At 40.6% G+C, this 13,641-nt stretch overlaps 1 protein-coding gene across 50 annotated transcripts in view; it reads left to right on the top strand.

Moving 5' to 3' along the window:
• The window catches only part of RIMS1 (regulating synaptic membrane exocytosis 1), a 342,029-nt gene that overhangs the window by 283,030 nt on the left and 45,358 nt on the right, over positions 1-13,641 (top strand). The window lies entirely within an intron of this gene.

Below are 13,641 nucleotides of genomic sequence, written 5' to 3'. Positions count from 1 at the left end.
CAGAAAGGAAAAACTTAACAGTTCTAATTTAAGCTTATGGCTGTTCACTCTTCAGTTCTTGAAATGTTAGAATAAAATGTGTTCTTATAAAAATTCACCTGATTAAAAAAAATGTAACATAAAATGGAAAGAAACAACTCCAACGTTTTAGGCTCTTTGATTAATATTTGTATTTTTAAATAAAAAATAGAAAGAGAAAAATAGCAAGCGTTTTGCTTGAATATATGAATAAAATATACCACCAGTTCATGGAATCACAGAATTTCAGAGTTGGAAGGGACCTCTAGAGATCATCTAGTCCAACTCCCCTGCTAAAGCGGGATTGCCTGGAGCACATTACTCAGGATGCATCCAGGCGATTCTTGAAAATCTCCAGAGAAGGGGACTCCACAACCTCCCTGGGCAGCCTGTTCCAGTGCTCTGTCACCCTCACCGTATTGAAGTTTTTTCTCATATTTGATTGGAACTTCCTATGTTCCAGCTTGTGCCCATTGCCCCTCGTCCTGTTACTGGGAACCACTGAAAAGAGTCTGGCTCCATCCTCCTTAAACCCACCCTTTAGATACTTGTAAACATTATTAAGGTCTCCCCTCAGCCTTCTCTTCTCCAGGCTGAAGAGTTCCAGCTCTCTCAGTCTTTCCTCATAAGGGAGATGCTCCAATCCCTCAGTCATCTTTGTTGTCCCACGCTGTACTCTCTCCAGTGGTTCCTTGTCTCTCTTGAACTGGGGAGCCCAGGACTGGACACAGTATTCCAGTTGTGGCCTCACCAGTGCAGAGCAGAGGGGGAGAATGACCTCCCTTGACCTGCTGGCCACACTCTTCCCTGTGCAGCCCAGGATTCCATTGGCCTTCTTGGTGACAAGGGCACATTGCTTGCTCATGGATAGTTTACTGTCTACCAAGATCCCCAGATCCTTTTCTTCAGAGCTGCCTTCCAGCAGGTCCACCCCTAACCTATATTGGTGCCTGACATTCTTCCTCCCCAGGTGCAGGACCCTACACTTGTCCTTGTTGAACCTCATCTGCCCAGCTCTCCAGCCTGTCTAGGTCACGCTGGATGGCAGCACGGCCCTCTGGGGTGTCAGCCACCCCACCCAGTTTGGTGTCATCAGCAAACTTGCTGAGGATACACTCTGTCCCCTCGTCCAGGTCGTTGGTGAATATGTTAATGAACCAGTTCTACTGGTTACATGTGAATGTTTTTAATGGTATAAATCACTAAATTTGAATTTATGTAATATAAAGAATGCTTATTAAAGAAAACTTTCACAAAATTTGTATTAGAAGAATATGAAGAGTGTGAAGCTAAGTGCTGAAAGATACAAAATACTAGAACTGAGTGTGCCTGGGTAAACCTGGCCTTTTTGTGTGTAGGCATACTCGTTTAATTAGTGTCATTTCTCTCCCTGGAACTTGCCTCAGTCAGTGCATGGTATGGGCCTGTCCCAGGGATAAATGAAGACAGTGCGCATAAAGAGTCGGTCTTCTTTAAAACTCAAATTATCTTTGTTGCAGAAGCTAGAACGTGTTTAGAGAATGAGGGGGGGATTGTAAAAAGAGAAAGGATGGTCTTCTGACACACCTAGTTAATTACTGCTCTGCGAAATTAATCTCTTTGGGTCTCTGCCCCACAGTTTTTATGCGATGATTGACAAGTCACTTCAAACATGTCTTCACTGGTGATCACATGCTGCCTGTTGCACGTGAGTTTATTCTGGCTTGATGCTGTGGATTCAATCCCTTCATCATGTGGAAAGTTTGGAGCAAAAAACTTACGTGATTTGTTAGCATTCTGGTTTGTTTAACCCAGTTACATAGTAAAAGATTGCACAGTTTATGTGATTGCGGGGTTGGCCATGCAAAACGGCAGGAATGGCACATGAAAGAGCAGCGTGCTTTCTCTGCAAAAGTGAAGGGATAGTGAGGGTTTTGTTGCTACAAAAGATAAACTGACCATCTCATGGGAGGGTCGTAATATAATAAATACTTGTGATGGTATGTTGGAAAGGCTTTCGTTCAGTTTCAGGAATTTTTAGGAACCATTTTGTCTTCAGAAAGAGTGATTAAAAGAATTTATTCCCCAAGTTTTCTTATTCTCTTCCTACTTCAGTATCACTGTGAACCAGTCTCTTTCCTTCCAGGGATTATTGTCCATCTCATTTTTTTGCACTCCAATCAGCTGACTTTGTCTTGGGTCATGCCTGATGGCCAACAGGGAAGATGCAGCCTCCCTGCATCCCGGCTAACTTTCCCAGATCCAAAGTAGCCAAGAGAAGCAATTACTGGAAAATACTGACTTTCTGCCTCTAGCCTTGAGGCAAAACAGTGATATTCAGGAAATAGAGCATTCAGGAAATGTTTAGCCATAGGAGCTGTGAATAAGTGCAACGCTGCTTTGTGATAAAAAGTCTCCTGGTATTTTAACTGTCGATCTCTTTGAAGTCTCTTAACATGAGGGTTATGGCTTAAAGTTGTTGCTTTACCAAATTTACAGATACTCAAAGGAACAGAAAACAGCTTGTGCCAAATAGAAGGGTCTCCTCATTGGCACCTGGTCAGGCACCAGCCATATGTACTTCTCAAAGTGAAGTGAATTTATTTGTTTATTATGTGACACTACAATATGGATTTATTTTTTTTGTTTTTAATTCCTTCAAAAGGACCAGACAATCTGTCATGGTACTTCAGCTGGAACTTAGAATAAGTAAAAGACGAAATTCAACCTTGGACAGAAACCAGACATGGAAAATTCCTACCTAATTTTTTAATGTTTGACAAATTTGAAGAACAGATGTAATTAACAGGCAAGGCAGTAACGTTATAACTGGCATTTTTGTATCTAAAGTCTCCACAGTATAAGCATCCACTGCAATACTTGAAGTAAATTGGCAGTCCTACTTTGTTTCTGATTATCCAAATCACTGCAGCTCAAAACTGAACACCAGAACCATTTCATTAATACTGCAGTTCCCAGTTTCATTAGAGAGAAACATTATGAACATGTATGGCAATTGATTAATATTGCTTCTTACGTGATCTCTCTTGGGGCAAGGGCAAGCACACTGATATAACCTGAGTCACAACTCTTGCTTTTTAGGGGGGAAATAGAGTGCAATAGCCTCCAAATTATCATCAGGGAGGCAAGATGTATGAAAACAGTTAAGCTAAGCTGCTTAAAAAATATAATGTATCCTTTTTACCCCAAACCAGTATATTACAGATGGAAACTTCTGGATCTGAGGTCATTTATGTACAAAACCAAGGTGAAGCCAGAGTAAATTAATGTTCTAATTATTCATTATCTAAAGATAATGATTTTTTCAAATCCATCTTCATAAACTGCTTTATGTGTCTATCAGAGCGGAAGGGAGATGGAGTCTTTAATCCCTTCAGAACATCTGTACATGAAAAATGTACTATGGAGCCTTACTTGTGCATTTTTAATTATCTAATTATGCTTCCTCTTTCAAAGAAACTGTCCTGTTACCAGCAGCCTTTCTTACTGATTTGAAAAAGACTGAAAAATAATTTTAATTGGTTTTCATTTAATTATTGAAGTTGATTAAGATGAAATATAATTCATAAACTTTAAGAACATTACACTAACAATTTTAACAGGCAGTACATGTTATTTTTAGAATGAAGAAATGTAGGAAAATAGTTTTAGCCATGGCTCAGACCTCAGAGTAGCTCTCACTTGCTTTATCTTCATCTCAATTTATCTTTTTTATGTGTTTTCTTTGTTAGTCCTGTCCTTCAACTGCTCCATTTAGCCTTTCAGATGTTCCTCTTCCATTCCCTATGTTGTAGCTATTGCCTGTTGCTATTATTTACTTTTGTAAAGGAGCAGTGAGCAATATATTTCCTATCAATGATGTAGCCTTTTTATATGAAGAGCAGTGAGATGGTAGGTACTTCAGTACCTCATGCTTTGGAGGGAAAAAAAGCAATGCAATGTGTTGTAACAGGGAGAATATCCTAACCCAATATCCTAACTCTATCCCGAAAGGGGAAAAGGGTACTAGGCCAAGAGTTAGCAAGGCCCATGGACAGGGCTTTAAACTAGAACCGAAGCGGGGAGGGGATAAAACCAGGCCCACTAGTAATGAGCCTAAGGATAAAGGGCCAAGGATGGGGCTGAAATCGGTAGCCCAGCTCAAGTGCATCTACACAAATGCACGTAGCATGGGCAACAAATGGGATGAGCTGGAAGCCATTGTGCAGCAGGACAGCTATGATGTAGTTGCCATCATGGAAACCTGGCGGGGTGATTGTCGTGACTGGAATGCTGCGATGAATGGCTATAAGCTCTTCAGAAGGGATAGGCAAGGAAGGAGAGGCGGGTGAGTGGCTCTGTACATTGGGGAGTGTTTTGATTGTATAGAGCTAGATTCCAGTGGTGATAAAGTCGAGTGTTTATGGGTATGGATGAAGGGGAAGGCAAATAAGGAAGATCTTGTGCTGGGAGTATGCTGTAGACACCAGGATGAGGAGACAGATGAAGTATTCTATAAGCGTCTGGCTGAAGTCTCACAATCGCCAGCCCTTGTTCTGGTTGGGGACTTCAACCTGCCGGGTATCTGCTGGAAACATAACACAGCAGAGAGCAGGCAGGCTAGGAGGTTCCTCGAGTGCATGGAAGATAACTTCCTGACACAACTGGTAGGGGAGCCGACCAGGGGAAGTGCCTCGCTAGACCTACTGTTCACAAACAGAGGAGGACTAGTGGGAGATGTGGTGGCTGGAAGCTGTCTTGGGTTTAGTGATCATGAAATGGTCAAGTTTTCAATTCGTAGCGATGTAAGGAGGGGGGTCAGCAAAACCTCCACCTTGGCCTTCCGGAGGGTGGACTTTAGCCTGTTCAGAACACTGGTTGAGAGAGTCCCTTGGGAGACAGTCCTGAAGGGCAAAGGGGTCCAGGAAGGCTGGAGGCTCTTCAAGAAGGAAATCTTAAAGGCCCAGGAGCAGGCTGTCCCCAAGTGTCGCAAGATTAAAGGGTGAGGAAAATGGCCAGTCTGGATGAACAAGGAACTTCTGATGGGATTTAGGAATAAAAGGAGGGTTTACCACCTTTGGAAGAAGGGAGAGGCAACTCAGGAGGAGTACAGAGATCTCGTTAGGTTATAAAGAGAGAAAATTAGGAAGGCAAAAGCCCAGATGGAGCTCAACTTGGCCACTATCATTAAGGACAACAAAAAAAGTTTTTATAAATACATCAACAAAAAGAGACTAAGGGAGAATCTCCATCCCTTACTGGATGCTGGGGGGAAAGTTGCAACCAAGGACGAAGAGAAGGCTGAGATACTTAATGCCTTCTTTGCCTCCGTCTTCAATAGTCAGACCAGCTGTCCCCAGGGTGTTCAGCCTCCTGAGCTGGAAGATAAGGATGGAGAGCAGAACAACCCACCCATAATCCAGGAGGAAGTAGTCAATGATCTGCTTCTGCACCTAGACGCACATAAGTCTATGGGGCCGGATGGGATTCACCCAAGAGTACTCAGGGAGCTGGTGGGAGAGCTCACCAAGCCTCTCTCCATCATTTATCAACAGTCTTGGTCAACATGGGAGGTACCAGTTGACTGGAGGGTGGCTAATGTGACGCCCATCTATAAGAAGGGTTGGAAGGAGGATCCGGGGAACTACAGGCCTGTCAGCCTGACCTCAGTACCAGGAAAGATCATGGAGAGGATCATCATGAGTGAGCTCTCACGGCAAGTGCAGGGCAGCCAAGGGATCAGGGCCAGCCAGCATGGGTTTAGGCAAGGGAGGTCCTGCTTAACCAACCTGATCTCTTTCTATGACCACGTGACCCGCCTTCTGGATGCGGGGAAGGCTGTGGACATTGTCTGTCTGGACTTTGGTAAGGCCTTTGACACCGTCCCCCACAGCATTCTCCTGGAGAAGCTGGCGAATCATGGCATAGACAAGTGCACTCTTCACTGGGTTAAAAACTGGCTGGATGGCCATGCCCAGAGAGTTGTGATTAATGGGGTGAAATCCTCTTGGCGGCCGGTCACCAGTGGTGTCCCTCAGGGCTCAGTTTTGGGGCTGGTTTTGTTTAATATCTTCATCAATGATCTGGATGAGGGGATTGAGTGCACCCTCAGTAAGTTTGCAGGCGACACCAAACCAGGTGGGAGTGTTGATCTGCTTGAGGGTAGGAAGGCTCTACAGAGGGACCTGGACAGGCTGGATCGATGGGCCAAGGCCAACTGTATGAGGTTTAATAAGGCCAAGTGCCGGGTCCTGCATTTTGGTCACAACAACCCCAAGCAACGCTACAGGCTTGGGGCAGAGTGGCTGGAAAGCTGCCCAGCAGAAAAGGACCTGGGGGTGCTGGTGGCCGGCCAGCTTAACATGAGCCAACAGTGTGCCCAGGTGGCCAAGGCGGCCAACAGCATTCTGGCTTGTATCAGGAGTAGCGTGGCCAGCAGGTGTAGGGCAGTGATCGTGCCTCTGTACTCGGCACTGGTGAGGCCTCACATCGAGTGCTGTGTTCAGTTCTGGGCCCCTCTGTACAAGAGGGACATTGAAGTGCTGGAGCGTGTCCAGAGGAGAGCTACCAGGCTGGTGAGGGGTCTGGAGACCAGGTCATATGAGGAGAGGCTGAGGGAGCTGGGCATGGTTAGCTTGGAGAAGAGGAGGCTGAGGGGAGACCTCATTGCCCTCTCCAACTACCTGAAAGGAGGTTGGAGAGAGGTGGGGACTTCTCCCAAGTCAATAATGACAGGACCAGAGGAAACGGTCTGAAGTTGCGGCAGGGGAGGTTTAGATTAGATATTAGGAAGAATTACTTTACTGAAAGAGTGGTCAGGCACTGGAACAGCCTGCCCAGGGAGGTGGTTGAGTCACCATCCCTAGAGGTATTTAAGAAACGTCTAGATGTGGCACTTCAGGGCATGCTCTAGTGGCAGAGATTGTAGGGGGTTTTTTTGTGTGTGTATGGTTGAACTTGATGATCTCAAAGGTCCTTTCCAACCATGAAGATTCTATAGTTCTATGAATAATATCTTATTGCTGAATATTATACAAAGAAAGAAAAGCTGGTGAATTCTGTTTTCTTGCTACTGAAGAAAGTTTCCTCCATTCAGTAGTGAGCATAAAAAACTCTGCATTTTTGTATTTGTCGTACACGAACCCCCCAACACCTATTTTCTTGATACAGATTTAGCATTTACATGCTTCCTATATTTGGTACACTTGAATTTAATATATACATGGCTATCTGCGGTCAAGTTTGTGTCATTTGAGCTGTTTGCCCTTTCATTCCCATTAGCCTGCCCGTGTCAGCATTAATAGCAATACTTAACCCTGAGCAGCACCCCTGCAGTAATTAACTGCTTTTGTATTGCCTTCATTTTATTATTCATGTGTTTAGTTGGCTTCAGGTTGGTAGTGCTGTGGGTATGCACAGGCAGACACATGGGCTCCTGCATACAGAGACAATTGCTGTGCTTGGCTGAGAGAATATAGATTATCTTGATGAAATGTTCTTTGATGAAATATCTTTTGTGATGTTCAGACTTACTTTCTTTCATTTCACAGAGAAATGCTAGTTTTACGAGTTTAAAAAATAGAGATGTCAGAGCTGTGAAACTCGCACAACTCACTGGTCAGTGTGTTACTGAGAAAGGCTTTTTCACAAAACAGATTCTGATACATATTCCAACATGGAAATCTCCTGATCTTCCAAAGTAGGATGTTAACCACTTAAGCTCCCAGAGGAGAATTCTGTAATGAAATCTTCCCCAACCCTTACCTTGGTGAGAGTTTACACTTTGAACACAATGGGGCTGGGACTTTAGCTGTGTCACTGAGTAGCACTTTTTGAAAATAGAGGAATATTTTCAGGAACAGATATAATAATTTACAGAAGTTACTGAATTTCAACTATCATAATACACCGATACGACTCTAATATGGTGACTTTAGAGGAGAAGCAGGGTGTTTTTCTGATTCTAACAACTATTTCATGGATTTAATATATGATCAATATGCATGTTAGATCAATATGTAGTTCCAGTTGGTACAGACTGTACAAAATTATTATTTCATTAAATCAACTAACTTCTTTATGGTCTAAAAAAGTTTCTTGACTAACTAGAGAGAATTTCAATATAGGATATGTTGTTGCCCTTTGGTTTGTAAAGCACCATGTTTGAATTAATTTATGAAATACCGTAAACTGTACAGTAATTAATCTTGAAGCAAATGTTATATATCATATGTAAATATAGCTATATGTTCTAAGACTGATAGAGCAATTTGTGGATAGGTAATTTAGAGTTTGGATTTATTAATTATATATCATGTAATACTAATACCAAGAATTAGTTTATTTTTAGAAATGTAATGTTGCTTGTTATAAAGGAGCACTCATCTTCCCTTTGGTCCACAACTATTACATGTTTAGGAGGTTATTAGTATTCATGAGCTACCTCATTCCAAAAGGGTGCCACAGTGGCTATGAATGAGTACGTGATTCTGCATTCAGCAGAAGAGAAAGGAAGCTTGCTAGCTCATGCTGGTGAAGGCCAGGGATTCTGTCAAAAGCTTCAAGTTATTGAAACTGTGTGGAAAGAACTTATATTAAAATATCTTCTATACAGCAAGGAACACGGGATTATTTATTTACTCATGGCTTGCATTACTGGAGAAATGGATGGAGTAAAAATGAGTGATCACAAAAATAAACACCTAAACTATTTTTTTATAAATCATCAGTAAGTCTAAGAGAATGAAGGAAATCCTGTAATTTTAGCAATGGCTAATCGCTTAAGATTTTTTCTGTAAAAGGATATACTTCCAGATACTATATAGGTGAGTTTATGGGCAAAGTTTGTTCTAGCTTTCTGTGTCTTACTGTCTTTCTTTTTCGGGTGGTATGTATTATTGGCAGGTATTTTATGTAGTTAATGAGAAATATAGAGTGTATACCTATATACAATCCAAATTTCTCAATCCAAATAATTTGTCCAGTATAATTTTATGCATCTTGAGTATATATATATATGTATTAGATATCTGTATGTAGGAAGTCATACAATGATTTAATACACGTAATTGGCTTTGTTTCAGTTCTATATAGTTGTGCATGCTATAGTTTAATATAAGCAAGTATAATCCACGGTGTCCTTGTAGTGTGTTCATTTTATAGAATTTACCTCAGGTTTAACTTTTATGGCAGCTTGTAATGCAAACTACTCTTTGAATAAGTTTTTTATCTTAATAGTTCATTCTTCGTTCCCATAGATACAGCTTTCAGGTAGCGGCAGCTTGCAAAACTGAAAGCGCTGCTTTCTTTCAGGACTCTGATGGCCGGCATGCAAATACAGTCTTGATTTTGCCTTTTGCAGCACAGATACCACTTTAGGTAGGCTCCATCTCGAGTGCGTAGGTTTCGGCAGGCAAATGTAAGCGTTTTTTCCCTTGGTAAAGGGAGCGGCGTCTTGGCCGGGGGTGGTGGGTGACCCTGGTGCTGAAGGACAGCTCCGGGGAGCCCGGGCCGGGGGCGCCTCTGCTCCTGGGGGGTCAAAGGGGTTCGGGTGTCAGTGGTTTACTTCCATTAAAAAACAGTTTAAAAAGAAAAAGCTAAAAAAAATCAAGTGACCCTTTTCCCATTCTAAATATCTGTGAAGTAAAACAGAGGCACAGAGAGATTGTCTGTAACCATTCTTAATAGACACATGGGTGATGTTATTATGCCAAAAATTAAAAATAGCATAAGATTTTTGCTGAGCTACTCATTGAAAGAATTGCTAAATATCATAAAATAATTTTAAATGCAAATTTATTGAATTATTTCTTTTAGAAATAAATGAAATATACTGATAAATATACTACTTTTAGTCATCCTGCTACTGAAAACTGCATTTAGTTATTGTGTTATGATAACCAGGTTTGGATCAACAACATAAGTTAAGAATTTAGCAATTTTAGCCTGTAAAAACTTGCATCTGCATTTAAATGAGTGTGTCACTAATCCCAGCAAGTCCAGTAAAGAAAAATTTAATTTTAAGTATGTTATTATCAGAAGGGTTAAGTGCAAAAGGATATATGGAAATTCATGCAGGTCTTTTGCTTCTTTGTGCTTCATAAATTAAACTCTAACTATACTGAAGAAAGTAACAGTGTGAAGCTATTTCTCCAAGTGATAGCCAGTAATGGAATGGAAAAACATTGTGTTCTACGGCTATCCAATGAGATGGTGTAAGAAGACCGAATTTTAAATAGCTGTTCTTTTGATACTGTTCCAATTAATGTAAAATGATAAACTAGCCCGGGCATTAGAGGAACACAAAGGAATCTTACTTAGTGTGTTTCTTTAGTTATGACAAGGGGAAGTATTGGACAGCTGCAGGATTTGATCCTTGGTCCTATCCCATGAAGCCTGTTTCTAGCAAACTAATAGGTGTTTTATACTAGAAGTGCACTAGAGTATATTTCCTAGGAAAGTAAGGCTTGATATTTGCAAGATAAAAACAAGTACAAGATTAATCTGAATTCAAAATATCTCAATCTTTTCTTTCTTAAGGTGAATCTTCTAGGTCCCTCTAACTGTCACAAAGAACGAAAACTGAAATTTATTTTTGTCTTTGAAAAAGCAATTTAACTATTATTCAGAAAGCATTCATAGTCCTTGAATTAGGGAATTAATGTATCAAAAATGGAATTTTCTAAAGCTATGATACTATCAGTTTATATTTCTCAGCTGATGGACATCATTGTCTCCCAAACTCTTATTAAATAATGCAAGATTAGATCATTTCAGCTCCGTTGTACAAAAAAGTGAAGACTACCATAAAAACATCGTAAGACTAGTGTTTATTATATTCATACACACTTGAAATTCAATAGACAAAAGTCAGTAGTATGATAAACAATTATTTCTTTAATTGCATGGCAGATTTTATAGTCCATTAAACTTTATTGCCATAAATGATACGTTTATAGATTAGTATGTCAGCAAAGTACATGTCAATATAGCTCAAATGTCAACAGATGCTCTCAAAGGAAATATTTTCAGTTTCTTCCTTCTCTCTTACTAAAGTGTTGATGTATAAACTCAAGAGTTCCAGAATTGGCAGCAACTCCATGGCTCAAAATGGGAATAAAATGACTATATAAAGCTTTGATTAGGGGCTACCATCAGCATCGCAGAAATAGTCACTGAAATCCAATTCCAAGCACTGGTGGGAAGGAATTATCCATGTCCAATCCAAGTAGAAAGTAGGACACCTGAAAACGAGGCCTGTGTAATTCTGCCCCCCCCAAGTATCAGACTGTACTCTTGGTTTGTCTCCTTCTCCAGAGAAGGAAACCAGTCAATGATGTTGCCTTCTAGCACCCTACGGGCACGAGTGTGGGGTCTTGTTTCCTCAGCAGAGGAGGAAAAGGGACTCAGCATGGGAAAATGAAATCAGTTGATGAAGGAATGATGTTGGCAAGCCCTGGTATTCTGAATTAGGGATCGAAGTTTCTGTTTGAATGCAGGGACTGTATGACAGCACTGCATGCTAATGATGCAGGTTGATTGCATATTCAGACAGTATTATCGCACTGTACATTTGATCTCCAGTTTTAAGGTTTTCTTGATAAGTGTGCAAGTTAGTAACATCACTTCTTCTTAAAGAGAAAACTTATCCTAAGATTCTCTGGCCATAGACAAACTTCTGTGCTAGAGCTGTGGACCAATATCCAGCCCCAAAATTAAGAAAGATAAATTTCACTAAGTCTTCTCAAATTGGAGAAAAATATTTTCATCAGAAGTTTCAGCATGAATTTTGTGATCAGCACTGCTTTTTTAAAATAATTTGCTATTTGAAGAATAATGACTCCTATGTTCTTAGAGCATGGGCAATCCTGATTCATATTTTTTCATGTTATAGTGTTTGTGGAGGGGTAAAGAAAGAAGTCTGTGTTACTTGAAACAAAAGAAGCTGGTAGGTTAGCTATTTTGTATAGTTGACTTTATTGCATTCTATGAACAACAATAAAGATATCATTATTTAGTGATCATTGCAACTTTAAAAAGCAAAAAGCAGCAGTATTTGTAGCCTGTGAGGCAAACACCTATACTATATTAGGGACATGAGTCGTATTAAAGCCAAGAAATTAGTATTATTCTCCCTCAAGACAATCAGTATGTGTTTTGAAAATGGGAAATATTTTACGGCATTTTTTCTCAATTTGATGCCATTTTTAAGTGACCAGAACTCGTTTGCCTTACAGAAAACCTTTTCCTTGATATTCGCATATTTACGGAAGATGGTCTTTTTTTGTGAGTTTTTTTTTTTTTACATTATCAAAAAGGGCAGTTAAAATTCTTCCTAGAATGATTGAATATAATATGGTGTGTGTGTGTGTATGTGTGTGTGCTCTCATACATGTGAGGGAGTGTGTACTGGGGGAGATCTCCAATAAAATGCAAAGGAATTTTACATGGAAACATCAAAATACATATGTCCTTCCGTTTTTGCCATGCAAACCCAAAAGGCAGTCACTAAAGTCACAGTGGGATAGGAGGGAACAACAGAGAACCTATTTTAAGCTCAGTGTACCTCAGGTGGTCCAGTAAAATGTGTTCTTGAGTGCTTCAGTGCATCGCAGCACCTTGTTCTGTGTGCAGGTGCTAGCTGTTTTTTTATCTGAACTTAAGAGAAGCAGATCGTAAGTGCTGAACGTAGTTAAATGCCTGTGTGGACATTGATAATGGCCTTTAGATTGTGTTTTCTATTCGAGGACTTTTCCAGATTCTTCTTCAAAAAATATCAGCTGTTTTTATCTGCTCTTACGCATGGTCACACATTAGTAAATCTTGGTAACTGTCAGTAAAACATAACTTAGGTATACATAATTTTATACTTTCCGGGATCTGTCTTTGGACAGGACTGATTTAACCTTTAGCAGGGCCCAGATCCGTAGAAGTCGCAGGATGTCAGCTCTTCTCCCATAAACCCCTTCATTTCTCCCTGGTGAGATTTCCTATCTGTCTGAAACTTGTCATGAGATAAAGAAGCCTGCACCTCTAACCCTTCTTTTCTTATTTTTGGGGGGGGGAGGGAGGGTGGGGCTGTCCATCACTTCTGCTGGACTGTCCCTCAACAAGTAAATTCAATATTTGACTTCAAAATACAGAATTACTGGAAAAAACAATCCCTAAAATTAGGATATTGGGAGCAGGACTATTAATCAGCAATACAATATCAAGGAATATTCCATGTATTAGGCTGATTTAACAACTACATCTGAAGTGAGTGAGGCTGCAGCTTAAATTTCTGGGTCTCTGCAGAGTGACAGCTAAATTCATGTTGCCATTACAGCTAGGGCATTGCTCGCTCGTAGCAGTGTCAGGACTGTGTATTAGTATGTCCTGCGTGTATTTGAGATTGTTCTCTGGAGTGTGTTCCTGAATACTTTATCCAGCCTCTATCTGCAGGAGCAGAAAAAGGATTCGTATAGAAACATTCAAATGCAATACAATAGCTAAAGAAAATCAAACGGGACTGACAGCGCGATTCATCTTTCTGTCAATCAATGAAAGTTCTAGTGGTTTATTAGGTCTTTTGCTTCAAAATTGTTTTGCCTTCATTCTTTGATTATTGCATTCACCTTTAAAGAAGTGAGAGAGTGAAGACCT

This window comes from Chroicocephalus ridibundus, chromosome 3 (assembly GCF_963924245.1).
Source record: "Chroicocephalus ridibundus chromosome 3, bChrRid1.1, whole genome shotgun sequence".
Lineage (NCBI taxonomy): Eukaryota > Metazoa > Chordata > Aves > Charadriiformes > Laridae > Chroicocephalus > Chroicocephalus ridibundus.
Note: the sequence above shows the minus strand (reverse complement) of the source record. Positions and strands in the feature narration are given on the sequence as shown.